We start from the raw sequence: 24,170 nt of genomic DNA on the forward strand, positions 1-24,170 counted from the left end.
TTTCTCTTCTTTTTTTCTTTTAATAGAGATGAATATGTACTATTTTGTATATATATATATCGTTTGAGACTAGATATGAGATGAAAAAAAAAAACGGAGTCGTGTGAATATAAACTTCACTACAAGAACGATGTTGACTAAGCTAATAGTCGCATAGCAAATAGTCACACGAAATTCGTAGCGCCTATAATTGGTAGTGCTTACATTCTGAATTGTGATAAGTCCAAAAAGGGCAAAGAAACAAGGAAATATGTATAATGTATATAAAATGCAAAAATTGTTTTTATGTCTAAACAAAGAAAATACCTTAGTCATAGTACTGGTAAACGATGTACCCTATCAGCAATGTGCTGCGACAAGTGAGTAGCGTACTAGTTTTCCGTCTGAGCGTTCGCAGACTGTTGAGAAATAAATGAACGTGGTGGTGTGCATTTCTTCACGTTCTGTTTATAATGATATCAAATATGGAATGTTCCTGTGCGCGCTGCGATGATATCGATCAGCTTCTCTGTCGTGTCCCAGTTCGCACTTTCTGAATCTGGGTCGTTAGTTTCGAAATCTGTCTTTCCATACGGGAAAATCTGTCATCCTTAGATATAGACGAAATAGTTTCCATAGTATACACCACCTGAATAATAGTCGTAATCTCTACAATTTTGTCGGCCGTCGAAGCCACTACTTCGAGATTTATATTTTGAGTAGCTGCTAGTATAGAGTGCTCATTGATTGGTAGTTGTTGGAGAAATATAGTTCTTAAGAAATCACCGGTTCCTTTCGTTCCAGTAAGACCACGCGTCTCTCGGAGCAAAGTAGATGGGTCCTTTGTTGTCTATTTCGGTTAGCAGTTTTTAACTTCACTACCAGACAATCCCAAAACGTAATGATATTATGCCATCTCAGTGATAATATTTGCAGTAGTAAATTGGGATTCCACTTCCAAGCGATATTTCCATACCGGTTTCGTTCGATGATGAGTATTCATTAACAAACGTATTTAAATTGACACAGTGAAATTGAAATAGTGATTACAATGATTCCTGTGTGCTCATTATCAAATCGGCGTCGCCATTTGTGGGTTCTGGTAAAAAGAATTATTTATTTCTCACCATATAAATGAAACTACCAACAATGCCCACATAACATAACTTTATAACAGCTGCAATGGAAACGATAAAAAGATAAACATAAGATTTTTTTTCTATATGCAAGCTGGCTGGTGCGAATTAAGAAAACTGGTGCGACATACAAGTGCAAGTTTTCAAAACATTTGAAGCACATCTAACTTTTTAACAACGCCAAAGTCAAAGTTCATGTGCAACTGTAATCATAACAAGTAACAGTAAAATCTGTGACATATTTGGAAGTTGTATGTGTCACTGAAGTTGACAGGAATAGGAGGGGAAGGGTATGTTTAAGCCGTAATATTTCTTATTTATTAAGTGTCACTGCTAGTCTAGTTGCCGGAAACTAGTTCGACTGTGTACGACATCGCGTCAACAGAGAGACCTCGCGGGAATGTACATGTCACAGTAGAGAAGTCAGTTAGACAGTAGTGCGGCACATTCTTATAAAAAAGTTAGTCGTAATGCATCGGAATCCCGGCTGTATGAATAAGTTATTTAGGACGCCCAGTGAATTATAGTAGATACGCGATAATTTGATGGTTTACAACTACGAACATAAAGTAGCCGAAATCTATAAAGGTTAAATGCTGGTTTCGCTTCAGGAGGAAAAAGTGTGAATCATTTGCAATTGTGTGACCGTATTAATGCTACATGACACAAAGGGCAGCTGAAACAAGCAGGAAGATTTAAACGTTCAGGAAACTAGACAGAGAAAGGATAGTGCCATACCTCTGTGAGGAATTTGAAACTTTTAATTAAGGACAGGAACATGTAGAGAAACTACGGCTAAATTTTGAAAGAATAGTTGACCATGTGCTTTTAGGTGTGTGCCCAATAGGACAGTTCATAATGGGAGAAATTCTCCTTGGTGTACAGTGACAGTGAAAAACTTCTAAAGAAACAGACACTACTGAATAATGTATATAAAATAAAACATAAGCTATAGATAGATTTTGAATGAAACCTGTTTTGCACTCAATAGACTCAACACTTGAAGCCTTCAGTGACTCTAGTATCTGAATGTTATTAAATGATTTTTCACAATACTCGAGGAAATTCTAGGTGTATGTAAAGGCGACATTGTTGGTGCACAGCCACTCATGGATGAGACCGGATCTGATGTTTAGAGTAGCTAAGGAAAATCAGAAATGCTTAACTCTGTTCCTAAATGTTCCTTTACAAGGAAAACCCAGGAATGCTGTCCCAGCTTAATTCTCATACCACTGAAGAGATGAGTAAAGAGCTATTTGTGTTAGTGGCATTGAGAATGACTGAAGTCATTAAAACTGAACGACGCTCCTTGGCCTATACGATTCTACAATAAATTTTCAGCTGAGTTAGATTAGATTAGATTAATACTAGTTCCATGGATCATGAATACGATATTTCGTAATGATGTGGAACGAGTTACCCTCTGCTAACTTATATTCTATCATAGGTCCCTTGAACACTGCTAAATATTGCTCGCATACAGATCGTGAGGATAAGATTAGAATAATTGCAGCATGCACAGAGGCATTTAAACACTGAGTTTTCCCACATTTCATACTTGAATGGTACAGTGAGACCTACCCTCTGCTGTACACTTCACAGTGGTTTGCAGAGTATAGATCTAGATGCAAAGGTTAAATCGGTATTATAGTTAACGAACTGGTAGGGTGAAAGTTTCAATTTGTTTATTCAAAAAATATTCTTCTAAAACGTGAAAAGAGGAGGCACTGTGCAACATCAAAAACCAAATAACTGTACTCATATTTGAGTGCTGTTTCTATTGACAGTGTTCAGTGGAAAATTCTGAGAGCTTTAACAACATTTTGCTTTGAACCCTTATACTGTGCTTTCTGCTAGTACTCTGAAAAATTACATACATGTAGGTAAAACATTTCATTACATTGTGCTCTCTGTGTCTTGTGGAGAGGATGTATACTTTGAGTGTATGGTAGTTCGCATGTGCACTACTACAAATTTTATGAGGGCAAAGGCCTATGTATTGCTTCAGAATGGTATTTCTAAATGAGTTTCTAGTTATCACGTATGGTTGGTCAGTAATAACACACACTAAGTATTGAATATGCATTTGTTAATCTCTGAGCCAAAATGAACAAACATAACAGAACAAGAAGTTACGTGACGAGAAGATGCTAGAACAAAAGCAGTCCAAAGAAATAAGTCAAAGGTAAGGCACTCTGCACCAGAGATGCCACAAGTTAAATTGAAATCTCCACATAATTTATTTTATTATGAAGGAAATAAAATTTTTTAAAAAGTACATCACACATTTTAATGAATAATTTTAAATTACCAACAAACACTCTGCATTACTGTGATCTTTCCCTGAATTTCTACGACTGTAGTTTCAAAATGCTTATTACAGGATCTCTAACTTTCAGTGTTCCTATATTTGTATCCTTTCTTTGATAAGTTACTTGTTTCAAATCCTTTGTATTCACCTAGTGAGTGATTCACTTGATGTAGGCCCTAGGTAGAGTCGGAAAACATTTTTCAACCCCTCCGCCCCAGTAGCGGCGAGTAGCGCAGAGGAAAGCTTCGTCACAAGAATTCATAATCTTCATGCCAGTGCAGCGGTTGTAGGTGGTGTCCAGTGCGAGGGGTAGGCGTGTCGGGATCTGCGGTGCAAGTGTCCCGTGGTTCCAACGGCTGCGCAGGTGAAGAAATATTGGCCGAAGGCAGGTCAGTGAGTGAAGACACTGGTTTCAGTTGATTAACAGACACAGTCTGTGGGCATCCATGTAGATGGATGATGAACGTGTTCGTACCATGATGTAGTACATGGTGAGGGCCCGAATAAGACGGCTGCAAGGCTGCTCTCACAGTGCCATCCTGCAGCATCACAAAGTCGCACAAAGTGAGGTCCTTGTGGATGAACATGGGTGGGGTGGAGTGAGGGTGTGGAAGGTGGGTCTGGAGGCATGCGGCGTGCGTATGAACTCGGTCAACCAGAGTGGGAAGATCCACGGTAGTCGCTGACCGTGAATCCTTCACGAACTCGGTGGGAAAGAGGAGGGGCTTCGCCGTATAGAATCTCAGTGTGCGGTGCCACCGTTCGACCAGGCCGTTCTCCTGCGGGTGTTAAGCCATGGTGTGAAATTTGGCAACACTGCAGAGTCGTGCTAAGAGGACGGACTGAAACTGGCATCCCTGGTCGGTCGGGAGAGACTGGGGACAGCCGAAACGAGCAACCTGCACCCAGATGAAAGAGCATGCTATGGCCTCAGCCATGATGTCGATAAGAGGGACCATCTCAACCCAGCGGGTCACACAGTCGATGATAGATAAGATGTATCTGTAACCCTTGGAAGGAGGGAGGGGACCTATGACGTCAATATGGAAGTGCCGAAGACTCCCTGTTGGAATGTCAGACTTGCCCAATGGAGGTTGAGCGTACTTGCCAACCTTGCTGCGCTGGCACGGGACTCATGCATGGGTCTAAGTGCAGCAGTTGTGCTTCATACCGGGCCAGACAAAACGCTCAGTAACCAGCCGTGTCGTAGCTTGTGTTCAAGGATGGGCCAAGCTGTGCAAGGCAGTGAAGACCCCATTGCGAAGGGCAGTAAAACCAGGGGGCAGGGTGTGCCTGTAGAGGTGTCACAAAGGACAGGGATCGTCAACCCTTGTAGTATGTGGGGCTGAACAGAGAGCAATGACTCTTCTGATGTTATTTGCTGTATATCATCATCTTTGGCCTGAAGTCGGGCGAGCTCTTCCAGATTCAGTGGTGCGGTTAGTGTGCAGGTGCCGGAAAGGTAGTCCGCCACAATGTTCTCCACACCGTGGATATAGCACGTGTCTGAAGAATGTTGACAGATGTAGTCCATTGGCGGAAACACCTCGGCGGAAGGATAACAAGTAGCATCTATGAGTGGCTTGTGATCTGTATACAGGGTGAAAAGTATTTAAACTGACAAACTCTGGGATGATGTAGGGTACATCAAAACAATTTCCTATGAGGAGTATTTAAACCAGTAGAGGGAGATTTCTCGGGCAGCAAATTAATTAAACCAACAGACACTTTTCTATTTTTTTATGACCAAGAGACAACACATTAACACAACCCAATTTCATTTACAGTAGATTTTCAAAAATGCCTCCATTGACATGTAAACAAAGGTTACACTGTCGGATCATGTTCTGTCTGACACGGGCAACCAGATCCTCTTCTGATGCAACAGGAGCTTGCGTAAACAAGGTTGCGCTTCTCTCCCCACACAAAAAAGTTCAGAGAGGACATATCTGGGGATCGGGCAGGCCATGGTACAGGACCACCTCTGCCAATCCACATTTCTGGGAACCGTCGGTCCAGGAATCGATGTACACGACGACTGAAATGTGCCGGTGCTCTGTCATGTTCGAACCACATGCGTTGTCTTGTAGGGAGTGGGATGTCTTCCACCAATTTTGCCAATGCTCTGGCGAGAAAATTGTAATAGTGCCTGCCATTTAATGGCCTAGGTAGCAGATACGGCCCAATGAAACAGTCCCCAACAACACCGACCCACACATTAATGAAGAACCGCACTTGATGAGCACTGTAGTTCAATTCTTTTATCTTGGCGGTTCGCGCATGCCCTCCCAGACGAGGGAGATTGCTGCGTTGCCAGTTGCACGCACCAAGAGAAGCAGCGCCATAGTATAGTTCGCAAACTTATGTTTAGGGAGGAGCGCACAGTTTATGAAATAAAAGCCACCACGGCCGCATTAACCCTTTCGCTGCTACAGAGACGTGCTCCCCGCATTCCATGCTGTGCACGATTTTCTCATGACTGCACTGCTCGCCTGTGCAGACACATGGTGTTTCGACTGCTTTGACACACATCATCATTCGATTTCACAAAAACTATTTCGCCCAAAAATTTGATTTTTACACATCTTCTTGACTGATACCTTCCCCCCCTCCCCATAAATGACTTAATTTTGTTTCGATGATGTTCAATGCAGTTCTTGTACAGCATTAGATGTAGTAAACCATTGCATGAAATTTTGAAGAGTTTTCAGAGGTAAAAGTCCATAGCGTATACTTTCTGTATGGTTGATTTTAGTTGCCACTAGAACTTTCAAAAAATTACATTCAAATGAATAAAATTCATGAAGTAAGACACTTCGATATTGTTTTTAAATAAAGAAAATATTAGGCACCAGACAAGGTTTGAACTCAGAACCTTTAGGTTAGCAGTGAAACACTTTACCATTACACTAACCCAGCTCGTCGTTTAATTGATCTACCGGAGGACTTTAAAATATCATGCAAAATACCGACAAACACTGTCGGTATGACTATGAATTACTCACATTTCGTCGAAGTACAATAGGAAATAAGCAATTACCGCTGTTCTTTATTGCGAAAAAGCCGTTAGTGAGAATGATACGAACACCTTCCCCTGCTATTGCCTGAATTAGGAGGCTTATTGCTTGTTTGGTTTAATGAATTAATAGAATATGAAGTAATTTGTATAAAGAATGTTTTTTCCAAACTTTCTATAAAAGAAAGTCTGCTATCAAGACATTGCTTTTGTTCAATTACTTTATTTATGACTGAACGTTTCTAAAACTGAAGACACTCATCCGTGCTCTGCACTGCAGTCGAGCTCTGGCAACGTCGTTCTCTGTTCATTGGCTGACTGTGTTTTGTGACATCAGATGCACAGAACGAACCAAAACTCGGCCGCTGTCATAAATGACGTGCACTTTAGTAACTGTGGCATATGGATTATCCTCACTCCAAACATGCGAATTGTGCATGTTGAAGAGTCCATCACGCCCGAACGTTGCTTCATCGGTAAACAACATAGAGAATTGAAATATAGGATGCATTTCACACTGTTCCAGGTACCACTGCGAAAACTGGGCTCTGGGTGGATAATCAGCTGGTTCCAGGTTGTGGACACGCTGTAAGTGAAATGGAAATAACAATTGCTCTCGAAGGACTGTTCTTACATTTGTCTGATTCGTCCCCATGTTACGTGCAATTGTATGAGTGCTGATGGAAGGATCCCGCTCCACATGCTGCAAGACAGCTTCCTCATATTGCAGCGTTCTTACCATGCGACGGCGTCTGATTCGTCCCCATGTTACGTGCAATTGTATGAGTGCTGATGGAAGGATCCCGCTCCACATGCTGCAAGACAGCTTCCTCATATTGCAGCGTTCTTACCATGCGACGGTGTCCCTGTCCAGGTAATCTTCTAAATGACCCAGTCTCGCGCAGCTGTTGGTACACAGCAGCAAAGGTCGTATGGTGCGGGGTACGACGATTAGGATATTGTTGTTGATAAACCCGCTGTGCCGCTCATCCATTGTAGTGCGCTACGTAGTATGCACCAACCATATCAGTGTATTAACTCCAGGTGTATCACTCCATTAATAAACAGACAATGCACTACTACACTTGTGGACAGCAGTTGCCTACAACTGAAGATTGTAATACAGCCTCCATTGGTTTAAATAATCCTCATACGAAAAAATGACATTAGTGAAAAATATTTGTTTTGATGTCCCCTACGACCTCACAGAGTTTGTCGGTTTAAATACTTTTCACGCTGTAGATCAAGATAGGTCGCCCCTTCAGGTCACTATGGAAAATTGCCTCGTACACTGCGAGGAACTCATGGTCGAAAGCTGACCATTTACACTGGCTCTTAGTTAGTTTCTTGGAAAAGAAGTGGAGGGATTGGGTGGAATCAGCGGTGTGTTGGTGTAAAACAGCGCCCACAGCTGAGTCACTGGCGTCTGTAGCGATTGAGACAGGGGCCTCAGGATTATGATGGGCGAGTGTGACTGCCTTGGCGATGGCAGTTTTAAGGTTACAAAATGCATCAAGCATGGGTTTGGTCCACTCCAACTTCCATTTCCCAGTGGTGTTCTTGCCAAAGAGGGCATTGGTGAGGGACAGTTGGTTGGAGGCAGCCTGAGGAATATGGTGGCAATAAAAATTAGCCGTACTCAGAAAACGACGGAACTGGGCTTAATCCTTGGGGAGAGGGATATCAAGTGTGGTTTTGGCATGAGAACTCATCAGTCAGAGGCCGTCGGCGGAGACGGTATGACCTAGGAAGGTCACTGATGTGGAACACAGTTGAGATTTACCATGGTTGATCATGACACGGTTGGCAGCGAGGACCGAATGAACTTGATACTCCTCAGTGGAGGAAGAAAAGATCACTGTATCATCTAAGTAAGCGTAAGCAAATGGCAAAGGGAGCAGAATGGAGTCAATGAACTGCTGCCATGTTTGCGCAGCATTTTTCAATCCATAAGGCATGTAACAGTATTCAAATAGGCCAAAGGGTGTGATGATGGCCATCTTAGGAATGTCCGGTGCATGCACAGGGATCTGATGGTATGCCTTGGAACAATCTGAAACAGAGAAAAAATTAAAACCATATAGTAATTGCGTGAAATCCTGTATATGAGGAATTGGATAGATATCAATAGTGATGCAAGTGTTAAGGGACCTGTAGTCCCTGCACATGCGTAAGGTGCCGTCGTTTTTAGGAACAAGGTGAATGGGTGAAGACCAGTTGCTATCGGAGGGGTGGAGGACACCCAAAAACAACAGATCCTGAATGATCTCCTTGGCGCGCAGAAGTTTGGAAGTGTTAAGGCGCCTGGGCTTTTAACAGGTGGGCTGTTGGTGGTGCAAAATCCTACAAAAAGTGCCATTACTGATGGCCGATACTCGTGAAGGGTGGTCAGCAAGAGGGGTCAAGAAGAGATCCGTAGGCAAAGTTGCTTCACTGACCTTGGTGAACCGAGGCGGCATAGGTGGGACGTTGCTGTAGTAGACGATGGAAGGCATGGTGAAGGAGCGACCCGGTGCGAAGAATCAGGAGGGGCGCATGCAGGTGCATCTTGGAGATTCGTCCGCAGCGATGCGAAAACGACAGCAAGCAGTGGAATGCTCGACACATGAGCAGGTTGGTGAGAAGATGTGGTAGAGGCGTATGTTGGGTTGCCTCGTTGCGGTTCTGCAGATAGACGATGTATTGACAACTCAGCAGAGCTAGAGGCAATGTGGGTGCATAAAGCAGCATTCTGGATGCGGAGTTTGTTGATTTGTGAGTGCACGTCTGACAGGTCAGTGAACTGGGCAGTAATGCGCTTAAGCAGGGATGCACATGTGGAAAGCGTAGCCAAGGAGGCATAGAGCAAAGTCGTCCTGAACTCACGCGAGCATGGAACAGTAGAGCCAGATGGCGGCTTGCAGGTCTGGTGAAAGGTCATAACAATGTAGAAAATCCAAGCCCGATCACAGGTTCATCCACATCAGCAACATGGAAGGTCCAAGGGAAGGTGTGGACAGGTGATAGGGGAAGCGACATCAAGATGGAGCCATGGACTGCAATAGGAGAATGATTATCAGCGATCAGGGAGAAGGTAGTAGGTGAAAGTGTCACCAGCATGCTTGGCCGGCATAATGCTAACTGTTGACGAGAAAGCGAATGCCTGATGACGTGTCTGTGGCATAGAGACATCGCGTCGCTGAAGCGAGTGGTGCAGTGTCGGACAGTAGGCGCCGTGAAGGAACATGGCGGGATGTGGCACCTAAACATGCCCGCCAGAATTGTTTGGGTATCGCGCAAGGTGCACAACAGTTGCGGGTGGCATCCCCGTAAGTAGCATGGAACCAGCACAGCGGATAGGCCAGTAAGCAGGGCAGTGCGGAGTGGGAGGGGCCCACAGCTGATTGTGTTGGGGCCGGTAACCAATCGGGTTGCTGCTCAAGCGAGGTCAGCAGCCGTCAGGAAACTGTATGCAGTACCTTCTCTAGACTGCTAGGTGGCAGCTCCTGACTGGCAGCTGAGGCCCCAATGCGAGTGCGCTGGCCTCTGCCGGCAGGGCGCAGAACTGAAGGTGCAGGTGTGCGACCTGAGGGTGATGGAGATGTCATCCATGACAGGCGGTGTCGATGACGAATGGTAGTGTAAGCCCGATCTGCCATGCATAAACAAACCTCAAGTAGATCGGTGACGTGAGACAGTAGATGGATTTGCAGATCTGAAGGCATTTTGACCATCCACAGGGTCCAAAACGCGGCATCGGGTAAGGCTTGATCGTCAATTAATACACATAGCTGCCGCCAAACCTGGGAAGGAGTGCGGTTGTTGAGAAGCTCATTGTGAATAATGTGGTGGATGGTCTCCGCTGGAGGGCGACAAAGGTACTTGATGAGCAGTGCTTTTGCTGTTGAATACTTGTGCAAGTTTCTGTTGAGGTTCGGATGAGCAGGTAGCTTGGGAAACCAGCCGGGTAATACATGTTGAGGCAGCACGAGAAGTCAGAGATATGTGCAATGAGAGCAAGATGCCTCCGACACTGGAAGTGCAGTAGTGGTGAATGGTGCGTTGCCCGAGGTCTGCGTGGGGTGGCGGCCGCATGCAGCACACGGTGTGGAGGTGGTGAGCATAAAAGTCGCCACGGTGTGTCCAGACAGCAGCCCTGACAAAGAACACGGCACGGGTATAACAGCCAGTGCCGTTGCAACAGTGGGCTGAAGGCGGTCGAGGTGCAGCCATGGGGAGGCTGACCTGGGAACCGCAAGAATGTGCTATCCTGTGCATAGAAATGTTAGATTCGCAGTTCTGGATCTTCTTCGGCACGTCAAACCATCCCGAAGATAAAGGCGTTGATGAAGGATAAACCGCAATGTCTTTAATTGGAAGATCGTCCACAATGTCATTAGGCGGCATGCACTGTTTATGTTGTGGCTGTTGTGCTGCCACACTAGACGGTGGCCATGTTGAGCTGGTTAAGGTTAGGTGGCCGTCGGCACGGCCGGGCATAAATAATTGTTCACTTTTAACAAAAGTCGCATTAGATACATTTGACCACTCATGGTCCCAAGCATGGTTAATAGGACATGTGGCACTTGCACCGAAAGACACTGGTAGATCCATTGTGGCGGAAACAATGTGGGCTGGCACATGAAGTTCATAAATGACGAAAACAAGCACAAAATAACTCGCAATGAGACAATGATGATGACAGTGTTGGGGTCACCACTGTGGTTATCACATATGGTTGGTCAGTAATAACACACACTAAGTAGATTTATTAATCACTGAGACAAAACGATCAAACGTGGAAGAATAAGAAGTTACGCGCTGAGAAGCAGCTAGAACAAAAGCAGTCCAAAGAAATAAGAGTCAAAGTTAGGGCACTCTACACCAGAGACGCCACAAGTTAAATTGAAATCTCCACGTGGTTTATTTTATTATGTAGGATATAAAAATTTTTAAAAAGTTCATCACACATTTTAATGAATAGTGTTAAGTTACCAGCAAACTCTATGCATTACCGTGATCTGTCCACGAATTTCTAGCACTGTGGTTTCGAAATACCCATTACAGGAGCTCAGAATTTCAGTATTTCTATATTTGTATTCCTTCTTTGCTGTTTGTTTAAAATCCTTTGTATCCACTTAGCGAGCAATTCACTTGATGTAGGTAGAGTCAGAACACATTTTTCAAAGCTTATTTCAGGTATAACTGCAAGATAGCCCTACATGGAATATAAGAATTAAAAAATAAATAATTGTTCGATAAACATCAGCACAGTGCAGGAGTTTTTCAAATTTCCCCATTAATGTAAATCAGTGCCCACTAGCAGCTACATTTCATAATTCCTTTGTATCTTGACTGATAGTGGCTGTAGGATCAAAATGGTGTGTGTTCTTTCTGACATGTCCAAAAGAGCAGACTCTACATATACAATAAAGGGGAGATTGGCCAATGATCTCGTCAGTGCAGATTCACACCACATTCAAATTCTTATGGGATTTGGCAAAACGCTACGAATAATGAGGATAATGGGCAGGAGCACTACATCAGTAGTTTGCAGGTAAGTTGAGAATTTGGGTCTGACGAGAGGCGTGCTAGGGAAGTCTGTGCAGTTGCAATGACCACTGTGTCCAGATGGCTCAGTGGTCATGTGAACTCCATTTTCGATGATGCGATTCAAAACATGAAGAAACGAGAGACAATTTGATATTTGAAAAACAAATACGATCAAGTGACGAACATCACTATCTGGTTTAGACTTGGATTTTTTCTAAAATGCCAAGGAACTTGTAATTAATTTTACTTTGTTTTATTACTTTTAAATGTCAGTTGAAAATTATGTACTTAAAAAAAAGAAAAAGTGGTCAGAGCATCTGCCTAGTAAGCAGGAGACCCAGGTTCAAATCCCGGTGTGGCATAAATTTTAAACTTTCTCCATTGGCATAAATCAGTGTCCACTAGCAGCTACATGTCGTAATTCCTTTGTGTCTTAATCTCTACCTCCTCCATATCTGTGCTGCATTGAAGTTGAAGTTATAGCCACACACATTCAGCATTCCTATTTCACTGCTGAAATGATGTCCTGAAATTTGTATATGTGAAGTGCTTTGGAACATGATTAAGAATGAAACAAACTCTGTTAAACTCTTCTTTCCAACATTAGCATTGTGAGAAATGATATTAAATTCAAATGATTGGCTTCCAAATTCAGTGAATTGTTCCTATAGTAGCTGATAACATGGGGGGGGGGGGGGGCTACATAGAAAGCAGATTTATTAGACTTGGTTAGGCATTGAATGCACCATCAAACAGCAGTTTTGACAAATCATCTATTATAGAAGTCACAAGAATCATTAGGTCACTGAAAAGCAATAGGCTAACTCTTAAATTTCTATTTCAGTGAAAGTACTAATGTCTTGTGCCAAGATAAAAATCTTCTCGGTTTTGAAGCCACATCAATTCCAATAAAATTCTCGAGTTTTTGTGGCTAGTTCTACCATTGTCGTCAGGAGTAAATCTACTGACTGCCAGAGATGGCACTGTCTTGTGCCAACTTGGTAATTCCTTGTCTGAGTTACCTTTGCAACCAGATGGTGGGTCAAGGTATAGGTCTTGAAATATTGAAGTATGTGGTAGTACACTCATTTATAAAAGTGGAGATAAACAAGTGACCTCTTGTTATAGACCCATCTCTCTCCTTTCCATGCGATATAACAGTTTTGAGAAGGTATCACAACAGAGCATTGAACCACTTCTCTGATAATAATCTGTCAACAGCAGCTCAGTTCAGCTTCTATAAGAGCTTCTGTACAGAGGAACTAGTAGATATCCACAAAAACTCAGTTCTAGTTTAATAAAACAAGAAAAGCTGTGCTGTTGCCATTTTATGTGATCTTACCAAATTCTGTGATTATGTAGATCATAAATTCCATTAGAGAAACTAAAATGATATGGCATTAAATGGTGGAGTCATGTATTAACAATACAAAACAGAGGGTCACATTGACAAGTGCTACAATAGAAATAAGACTGAATTCAAAGTGGACATCTTTAAATATTGTTTTTCCACAATATTTGGCAATTGGCTCCTCTTGTTCTTGGCCTGTGTAAATAACTTACCTGAGACATTGGAGAACACTTCTGAAATGTCAATATTTGTCTTAAAGTTTAACATCTGATCTTACAAAGATTGGTATAATGCAATTTCAAGCAAATAAAACTGATTTGCAGACAACAGAAGTAGAGGTCAATTGGCACACTCTGAGTGAGGCTCTGTGTATGAAATTCTTAGGCATCTAGATGGATAATAAACTGAGATGGCACCTGCATGTGAACATGGAGAAAGTATCAAGAACACTGTCAGCTGTAATTTCATCTCCAATTTATTTTCCACACTACTTTTTCAGTGTTATAATATGCCACCATGAGACCCTAAACAAAAAAATTAGCAGCAATATTACTAACAAGACTTGCATGACGTAAAGGTACAAACTGGATACATTAGAGCATATTTGTCATTGATAATATCCGAGTAAGTCTCAAAAATGCCAATATGTATGGATAAACCGCAAGCTATGTTTCTTATGTAATATGGAGGATAATAAGAACTGTAAAAAACAAGTCTCCAAATATGGGTAAGCCAATAACGAAGTATATGTTCTTAGTATATAAGTGACAGTTAAATATCAGTTAGAGAAGTGAACAGTTATAATAGCAGCCTAATCTTGCTACTAATAAACCTACACACAAATTTATTCATTATTTTATTTGTCCGTGGACCATTTGGTACAATAGTATTGGATATGTCAGCATCATACAGAAATATTTACATATAAATTTTTACAAAATAGGATAGGATAAGATGAGGATATGGCAGGAAATCTACTATGACCTCATCAAAGGAACATCGTAGCATTCACCTCTGCTACAATGGGACACTATGGAAAACCCAAGTCAGAATGGCTGGACTGAGGATAAACTCCAGTCCTTCTGAATGTGAGTCCACTACATTAAGACTGGAGTAGCAAACTCCCTCAGTCATGCTTGGATGGAGAATAAAAAATCTAGATTGTGAGTGCAACATGCGCAGTCAATAAGTAAATAAATGAAAAAGAAATTTTTGAAAATAAAACTGCTTCTGAAAAAGTGAAAACATATGAACAAATCACATGACGCTGCATAAAAGTACAAAATGCACAATAAGTCAATCAGTAATGTCGGTAAAATGTGAAACTTTGATTTAAAACACAATAGCATATTGTGTAGCACCGCTAAAAGGTATAAAGCACAAGGATATGAAACCTGCTAAGAATATAATATAACCATCACAATTAGGTTAGCACCAGAAATTTTCTCAGGTGTGTCGCACTGCATCTAAAACAGAGGATACAGAAGACCAACAGCAGAATCATTCTTTGCAAAGACCAACACAGTGCTATAGCTCCATCAGCAGTTAACAGAATCACAGGAACTCAACATAGAATCCTACAGGGTAACGTATTCATTTACATCTTCTGAACAAATAGTGATTTTAACTATGATCTAAAAGCTGTTTCCATCTCCAGCATATTTGTATATGTTGACAGTGCATTATTTTAAAGAACGGCACCAACATGACTCGTGTCTTTGAGTGCAGGTTGTTGTTCTGTATGGAGGGACCAACGGTTGCGAGTATTATAACTGTGATAGATGGGGTTGGTTAGCAGATTACCAACTCTAGCTCGTCATCAAGCCACATTTGTATATGTACAAGGAGGGGGAAAAAAGTCCAAACTGAGCTACGTGACAAGATTCAAATAGCCCTTCACTGTAGTGTAAAAATTTCATTTAATCAGCTATTAATTTACCCCAGAAAACTATTCCATAAGCTACAAGGACTAGAAGTAACCAAAATAAGCCATTCTAGAAACATCTATTACGCAGACTTTAGAAATAATTCTCAAAGCAAAACATGCAGAACTGAGTTTCTGGGAGATTAGGTACATGGTATTTTCAGTTTGTCTTGGTCAACACACATACCTCAGTTTTGTGCACCATGTCCTTTGGCTTATTTCCACACAGTACCAGATGGAGATCTTGGTTTTGACTAGCCTTCCCAAATTTTACTATAGCATGTTTTCTTCACATTTAGGGCCAGCCTGTTGGCACTAAATCATGAATGAAAGGACTTAAGTCCTTGGTCATTTGTAGTGAACAGAGATTTCTTAATGTCACAGACTAATCTGATTTTATGATTAGCATGAACTGATGATTTCCGCAACCTGTAATCTAGTTTGCAAATATGACTGAACCATTCATTTTCTGTTCCTCGTATCCACATTACATCCAACTTTATCTAAAAGGATTTCATAACTAACTGTATTGAAAGCTTTTGAGAGCTCTAAAGTGACTCAGGCAACAGTAATGTTGTTATCAAAATTACTATTTTAGTTCTGTAATAATTTCTTACTGTTTCTATACTTCTACCAGTTAAAGAGCCATGCTGGTTATTATTCAGTGGGTTGCGTTCATCTAAGTACTTCACGAGTCCTGGTTTCGTTAACCTGTCAATTACTTTAGAGAATGTCGAGAGGAGTCAAATGGGTTGGTAATTTTCAGCATCATGCCTATTCCCACACTTGAATAGAGACAATTTTTGATCTTTCATGGACCAAATCCTACTAAACTTAAAATCATCATGTGGATAACTGTATGCCATCTTAGCTGTATGCTCGAGGCCTACGTTAAACTAGAGACAATGTCAAAAATTAGAAGAATGGAAAACCTTCTTGTGAGAATTGAATGTGTTAATAGCAGTATCAGTATCGAAGTAGACAGCCATGACAAATATCACACAATCAGTATAGGGAAAGTTGTAAACAGAAATCAATAGAAGACTTTTTTTTAAATATAATAAGTGGGTTACGTCAATATCATTTGTAAATACATTGTATTGCACAACTTAACTATTTATGTAGGTAGGCTGACATAAAAGAAAATGTACTAATCAAATCTAATAATTAGAATGGGGTACTGTGCGCTTAGGATTGCCACCAGTGGCACCGGTCATGCAGAAGCTGGTCCGTTACAACATACAGAACATTGCAATGCTGGGACAATTTACACTATCTGCCTCTTACAAGTCACTTGTCCGTTCCATTACATTTTTGGTGGTTGCTGATGCCGGTGTTGAGAACTTGATTGGAGTGGGTGCGTTTTGGACATCCAGATTTTCTGTCACTAACCTTGTGTGCGTTCAGGTACTGTATATTCAATTAGAAACACTGTGAGAAGTTTATGGACCTTTTTTTTTGGAAGGTATAGGGTGTGCTATGAATTTTTCTTCTCGAATTTCTTTGGAAACCATGGTTCGACCTTGTTTTTGTCATGCGCATCCTATTCCTGTCACCCTGAAAGATCAAATGAAAGCTGAAAGCAGAACTGAACAGACTTCAATCTGTAGGAGCGGTGCAAACCTATTATGGCTGCTGAATGGTCATCTCTGCTGGTTGTAGTTCAGAAGCCGTTGGGTAAACTTCACCATTGTGGTGACTTCAGTATTACTGTCAACGTGCAGTCGATAAAGTATCCTCTACTGCACCAGGAGAAACTGTGAAAATTGATTTGTCTGAAGCATATCTGCTGGTCCCTGTGGACAAAGATTCTCAGCAAGTTCTGGTTTTGAATACTCCTTTTTGTCTCTCTCAATATATGATGTGGGTAGCACCCCTGCTATTTTCTAATGATTTTTAGAGTAGTTGACAATGCCTACCAGATTGCATTAATTATCTGGATGATATTGTTGTCACAGGCTCCTCTATGGCTGATCACTTGAAAAATTTGTGAACTTTGTTTTCTGTTTTACAATCCGCAGGCTTACATCATAACCTCGCGAAATCTCAGTTTTTTTTTCAACTGGCCAGTGTTTATTTAGGGTTCGAGGTCTTGCGGAATGGGGTTTGCCCTTTGCCACACCACATTGTTACTGTTACAGCTATGCCTCCCCTCTCATTGTCCACAGTAGAGCTTCAGGGCTTGGTAGGAAAGATACCATAAATGGTGCACAGCTAGTTACAATATATGACATAGCTCCATTCAGCAGTACTAAACAGTCCTCCAAAGTAGTACGTTCAGTCAACGATTTAACAATTGCAAATTTCAGGGAAAGCCTACAGCAGTTAGACTGGGATGAGGTGTACCATGAACCTGATGCCAACTTAAAATATAAATTATTTCATGACACTTTTGTAAATGCATTTGAAAACTGCTTCCCCAAGAAAATAGTTAAATATACTCGTAAGAAACCATGTAACAAACCATGGCTTACTAAGGGTATAAAAATATCTTGTAACCGGAAAAGGGAAATGTATCTGAAATCAAGAAAGAGTAGTGACCCAGAAACTATCAAACATTATAAAAACTACTGTGCTATATTAAGAAAAGTTATTAAAAAATCCAGAAGTATGTGTATCATGTCTGAAATCACCAACTCTTATAATAAAATTAAAACAATTTGGAATATTATTAAAAGAGAAACAGGTCAACCAAGAGCACAGGAAGACAGTATTACCATCATATTGAATGAAAACTTTATGAACAAAAAGTCAGAAGTTGAAAATATTTTTAATAATCATTTTCTAAATGTTGTGGATATAGTAGGATCCAGGTGTTCATTAGAAGATGCTAGGCTGTTAATGGAAGAGGCCATACCTATGCAATTTGATACAATTGAAATCTCACCCACTTCTCCCTCTGAAATTAGGAAAATAATAAACTTGCTTAAAAGCAAAAACTCACATGGAATTGATGGCATTTCCAGCAAAATACTAAAAGCTTGTTCTCAACAGATAAGTAAGATTCTCAGCCACCTGTGTAATAGCTCTCTGGAACAGGGCATTTTCCCTGATAGACTGAAATATGCTATTGTTATAGCTTTGCATAAAAAAGGGGATAGATCTGATGTCAACAATTACCTGAAATATGCTATTGTTATAGCTTTGTATAAAAAAGGGGATAGATCTGATGTCAACAGTTACCGTCCAGTATCCCTTCTAACAGCTTTATCCAAAATTTTTGAGAAAGTAATGTATTCAAGAGTAGCTTCACATATCTGTAAAAATGAAGTACTAACAAAATGTCAGTTTGATTTCCAGAAATGTCTTTCAACAGAAAATGCCATATATGCTGTCACCAATCAAATTTTGAATGATCTGAATAACTGAACACCATCCATTGGGATTTTTTGTGATCTCTCAAAGGCTTTTGATTGTGTAAATCATGAAATTCTGCTAGACAAGCTCAAGTATTGTGGCATGAGTGGGACAGTACACAAATGGTTTAATTCGTACCTAACTGGAAGAGTGCAGAAAGTTGAAATAAGCAGTTCTCATAATATGCTAAGATCAGCACATGCCTCAAACTGGGGAACTATCAAGAATGGGATTCCACAAGGGTCGGTCTTGGGTCCTTTGTTGTTCTTAATATGTATTAATGACTTGCCATTCTATATTCCTGAAGAGGCAAAGTTAGTTCTCTTTGCTGATGATACAAGTATAGTAGTCACACCTGACAAACAAGAATTAACTGATGAAATTGTCAATAATGTCTTTCAGAAAATTACTAAGTGGTTCCTTGTAAACAGACTCTCACTGAATTTTGATAAGACACAGTACATACAGTTCCGTACAGTAAATGGTATGACGCCATTAATAAATATAGACCTTAATCAAAAGCATATAGCTAAGGTAGAATATTTAAAATTTTTAGGTGTGTCCATTGATGAGACATTAAATTGGAAGAAACAAATTGATGATCTGCTGAAACGTTTGAGTTCAGCTACTTATGCAATAAGGGTCATTGCAAATTTTGGTGATAAACATCTTAGTAAATTAGCTTACTACGCCTATTTTCACTCATTGCTTGCATATAGCATCATATTTTGGGGTAATTCATCACTGAGGAATAAAGTATTTATTGCACAAAAGCGTGTAATCAGCATAATAGCTGGAGTCCACCCAAGATCATCCTGCAGACATACATTTAAGGATCTAGGGATATTCACAGTAGCTTCTCAGTATATATACTCTCTTATGAAATTTGTTATTAACAACCAAACCCAATTCAAAAGTAATAGCAGTGTGCATAACTACAATACTAGGAGAAAGGATGATCTTCACTATTCAAGATTAAAACTAACTTTGGCACAGAAAGGAGTGAATTATACTGCCACTAAAGTCTTTGGTCACTTACCAAATAGTATCAAAAGTCTGACAGATAACCAACAAGTATTTAAGAAGAAATTAAAAGAATTTCTGAATGACAACTCCTCCTACTCCATAGAGGAATTTTTAGATATAAATTTAGAAAAAAGAAAAAAAAAAACAAAAAAATAAAAAAATAAATAAATAAAAAAGTTGTTATATTAACTTAATTATGTTGTTAAATTAACTTAATTATGTCATGTATTGGAAAATTTGACTCGTTCCACATCATTACGAAATATCGTATTCATGATCCATGGAACTAGTATTAATCTAATCTAACCTACAAGCAATGGCCACTTTGGCCTATCCATTGCATGCAAGAATGTACCTTTTTGCTGGAGCCCATATTGTAAACTTGCTTTTCAAACATTGAAATCCAAGCTACTCTTGGTCCTTTGTTTAGCTACGTTATAATTGGTGGAGACTTCAATCTACCCTCAATTTGTTGGCGAAAATACATGTTCAAAGCCGGCAGTAGAAAGAAAACATCTTCCGAAATTGTACTAAATGCTTTCGCTGAGAATTTCTTTGAACAATTAGTTCATGAGGAACCCACATGAATTGTAAATGGTTGCGAAAACACTCTTAACCTCATAGCCACAAATAATCCTGATCTAATAGAGAGCATCATGGCGGATACAGGGATTAGTGAACACAAGGTCATAGTAGCGAAGCTCAAAACCGTATCAACTGAAACCACTATAAATAAACGCAAAATATATCTCTACTTAAAACAGCAGATAAAAATTCGTTTGATGCCTTCCGAGGAGAGAGTCTTCATTCCTTCCAAGCTAATTATGTAAGTGTAGACCAGATATGGCTCAAATTCAGAGATACAGTATTGACAGCAATAGATAGATTCATACCGCATAAGTTAATAAGAGATGGGACTGATCCACCATGGTACACAAAACACGTCAGAACACTGTTGCAGAAGCAATGAAAAAAGCATGCCAAATTCAGAAGAACACAAAATCCTCAAGACTGGCTAAGTTTCACAGAAGCTCGAAATTTAGTGTGGACATCAATGAGAGATGCTTTTAATAGTTTCCGCAATGAAACATTGTCTCAAAATATGGTAGATAACCCAAAGAGATTCTGGTTGTATGTTAAGTACACCAGTGGCAAAAAAAAACAATCAATACAGTCGCTGCGCGATAGCGATGGAAATGTTACCGATGATGGTGCCACTAAAGCAGAGTTACTAAATACAGTTTTCCATAATTCCTTCAAGAAGGAAGACAAAGTAAATATTCCAGAATTTGAAACCAGAACAGCTGTTAGCATGAGTGACATAAAAGTAGTTAGATGTTGCGAAACAACTCAGATCACGTAAGAAAGGCAAGTCTTCTGGTTCAGATGGTATACCAGTCAGGTTCCTTTCAGAGTATGCACACACAATAGCACCTTTCTTAGCAATCATATACAACTGCTCACTTGACGAAAGGTCTGTTCCTAAAAACTGGAAAGTAGCACTGGTCACACCAATATTCAAGAAAGGAAATAGGAGTAACCCATTGAATTACAGACCCATATCACTGACCTCAATTTGCAGTAGGAGTTTGGAGCGTATACTGTACTCGAACATTATGAACCACCTTGAAGAAAATGACTTGTTGATACATAACCAATACGGATTCAGAAAATATTGTTTTTGTGCAATGCAGCTAGCTCTTTATTCCCATGAAGCAATGAATGCTGTCAACAAGGGATCTTAGATTGATTCCACATTCCTAGATTTCCAGAAGGCTTTTGATACCATTCCTCACAAGTGACTATTAATCAAATTGTGTGCATGTGGAGTATTGTCTGAGTTGTGTGACTGGATTCGTGATTTCCTCTCAGAGAGGTCACAGTTTGTAGTGATAGACGGTAAATCATCGAGTAGAACAGAAGTGATATCTGGCATTTCACAAGGTAGTGTCATAGGCCCTCTGCTGTTCCTGATTTACATAAATGATCTAGGTGGTAATCTGAGCAGCCACCTTAGATTGTTTGCAGATGACGCTATAATTCACCATCTAGTAAAATCATCAGATGATCAATTCCAATTACAAAATGATCTAGAGAGAATTTCTGTATGGTGCGAAAAGTAGCAATTGGCACTAAACAAAGAAAAGTGTGAGGTCATCCACATGGGTACTACTGCATCAAAACAGTCTTTTGGACTGAAGACGACAACAACAACAACAACAACAACAACAACAACAGCAACAAGTAGTTCAGTAGGCTCAGCTCTGGCATAAAGGATTATTTTTCTGTCAGAACTGATGGAATAAAAGTTCAGCAATAAAAACAACTATTACTATGCAATTTGAAACAAATTTCGTTTGTGTGTGTAATTTTTGATGTATTTAGCAGTTTTCGGTATGGAATCAAAGACTTGAATGCTGTGTCAGTGTGAGTTGCCCTGGAAGAAAGCAGCTGAGTCACACCTCACTAATCTGTACAAGGACATTGATCAACTGAGCGAGGTGGCACAGTGGTTAGCATACTGGACTCGCATTCGGGAGGACGATGGTTCAATCCCACATCCAGCCATCCTGATTTAGGTTTTCCGTGATTTCCCTAAATCACTCCAGGCAAATGCTGGGATGGTTCCTTTGAAAGGGCATGGCCGATTTCCTTCCTCGTCCTTCCCCAATCCTATGAGACCAATGACCTCGCTGTTTGGTCTCCTCCCCCCAGCCCAACCCAACCCAACCCAACCCAACACTGATCCCGAAGAAACTGTGGATTAAAACCAATGGCTCCAGACAGATTATGCATCACTTGAAACAAAGAAACTGTCAGTAGACAATTTTTTCACTGAGATAGCGTAAAAAATCTCTGACCTCACCATTCACCACTTTGTTTAAAAAACAATAAAATGCAATACCTGAAAACTGTGAAATAAAATCTTGTCTGGTGAAGTAAATGAAGTGCTAGATTTTGCAGAGAATTGCTCCTTTGTTGTCCGGAATGCTCTCCATGGTTTTCACTGGGAAAAATAGTCCAGCTGCTGTGCATTCAATTTTTATGTATTTTGTTAAAAATGAACAAATACAATGTAACAGGTTTTGAATAATTAGTGATGGTCCAAGACACGATTCAGTTACAGTTGCCTTTGGATGAAAAGTGAATTTACAGAAACAAAATGGGACAAATCTGCAGAAAATAACATACTTCAGCAATGAGTATGTAGCTATTAGAAAAATTTCTGTGCTGCCAACTCAAAGATTTTGGTGTAAATGCTGAGTGGAACTTTTTTTTTTTCCTTCCAGGAAGTCATGAAAAATCTGCATGTGCTGCGATTGGAGACACTGGAACACAAGATAGCCTGTAGCACACAAAGCAAAAGCTAAATTCTCACACATTTTGATTTACATAAATTCTGTGAGTAAAATTTGAATAAAATTGAAATAATTTTTGTTGAGAAGCCCCAAATTGAATCAGCCAGATCTTCTCAGTGTTTTCTTTGGTACAAGAGAAAATGAGCAGTTTATTGCAGTTGATCTGAAAACAATTCAAGTGAAAAAGGTTGTCAGGAGACTTCATGTTGTTAGTTCCCAAAATATCAGAACCAACTGATCATATCTCAGAATTTATGGTTTCAACATTGAAACCAGTGTAGTATGTTGCATGCATGTGTGACCACAGCTGGTGGGTTGGGAGTGTTTGTCATTTCATTTGAGGTGGATGGTGCTCTTGGATCAGCGATATAGTTTATCAGAATCAGTAAATAGAGTTGATGAGAAATTTTAATCACTGCAACAATGATGCTGTGAAAATCTTTATGTCAGCTTGGGAATTGTAAACAGGGCCAAACAAGAGGTTTGAGAAACTCTGCTCAGTCTGTTTAAAGAACCCATGCAAGGATTGGTAACTTTTATTAAGCAATCTCCTGTAGTGACCCGTGTAAGATTCCACACCTGCAATCTGGGCATACAGCTGTACGGTGCACCACAAGTCGCAAGGCGCTAGCATCGGCAGAGGCCTCCACTCTCGGGTGTGCATGTAGCCTCTCTGTAGTGCACTGTACTGACTGGGTGACGACTTATAGACTTGCGCCAGTTCAGCCTTGCTCTCAGTCATATGTTGACATTCAACCTGTGTATCTCACACTAGTAGTGTAGCCACTCCATGTTCCTGTATCCTTGAAGTAATAAAGTGTTAGGTTTGTTATTATCTGTGTGTTCTTGTTGTCAGAACACATTGGCGATGAGTAGGGCTATTTTTCACGTGTTTCATTGTGCAGTTGCTTTTCACATTTAGTTGTGACCCCCCCCCCCTTTTTTTTTTTTTTAAAAGAAAAACATGGAACTTCTTATGGTCATGCGACAGGCTGTGCCGAAGTTGTTCTGTCCCCTTTTGTCCCCCTCTGTTTCCTCCTCCATTCCTGCCATTTGATGAGGCAGCAGAAGATTGGGAAACATACAAACACCACCCACAGCAAAATTTTTACACCATCCATGGTACGGATGCGGAGGTCTGTCATACACTGTTTTTGTCTTGTATTTCTCCTGCTTTGT

The 24,170-nt window shown here is 40.5% G+C and overlaps 1 protein-coding gene across 4 annotated transcripts in view; it reads left to right on the plus strand.

The window, feature by feature from the left end:
• The first annotated feature begins 1,352 nt into the window (after positions 1-1,352).
• The window catches only part of LOC126176947 (zinc finger protein 501-like), a 61,986-nt gene continuing 39,168 nt past the window's right edge, over positions 1,353-24,170 (plus strand). The window contains exons 1-2 of one of the 4 annotated variants that reach the window (XM_049924149.1): positions 1,357-1,405; positions 22,923-23,034. The gene's annotated coding sequence lies outside the window, so the exon portion shown is untranslated. Of the gene's footprint in view, positions 1,406-7,192; positions 7,317-22,698; positions 22,836-22,922; positions 23,035-24,170 lie in introns of those variants that run through there. The other 3 variants (XM_049924148.1, XM_049924150.1, XM_049924151.1) reach the window with 3 other exon arrangements.

Source organism: Schistocerca cancellata, chromosome 3 (assembly GCF_023864275.1).
Source record: "Schistocerca cancellata isolate TAMUIC-IGC-003103 chromosome 3, iqSchCanc2.1, whole genome shotgun sequence".
NCBI classification, from domain to species: Eukaryota; Metazoa; Arthropoda; class Insecta; order Orthoptera; family Acrididae; genus Schistocerca; species Schistocerca cancellata.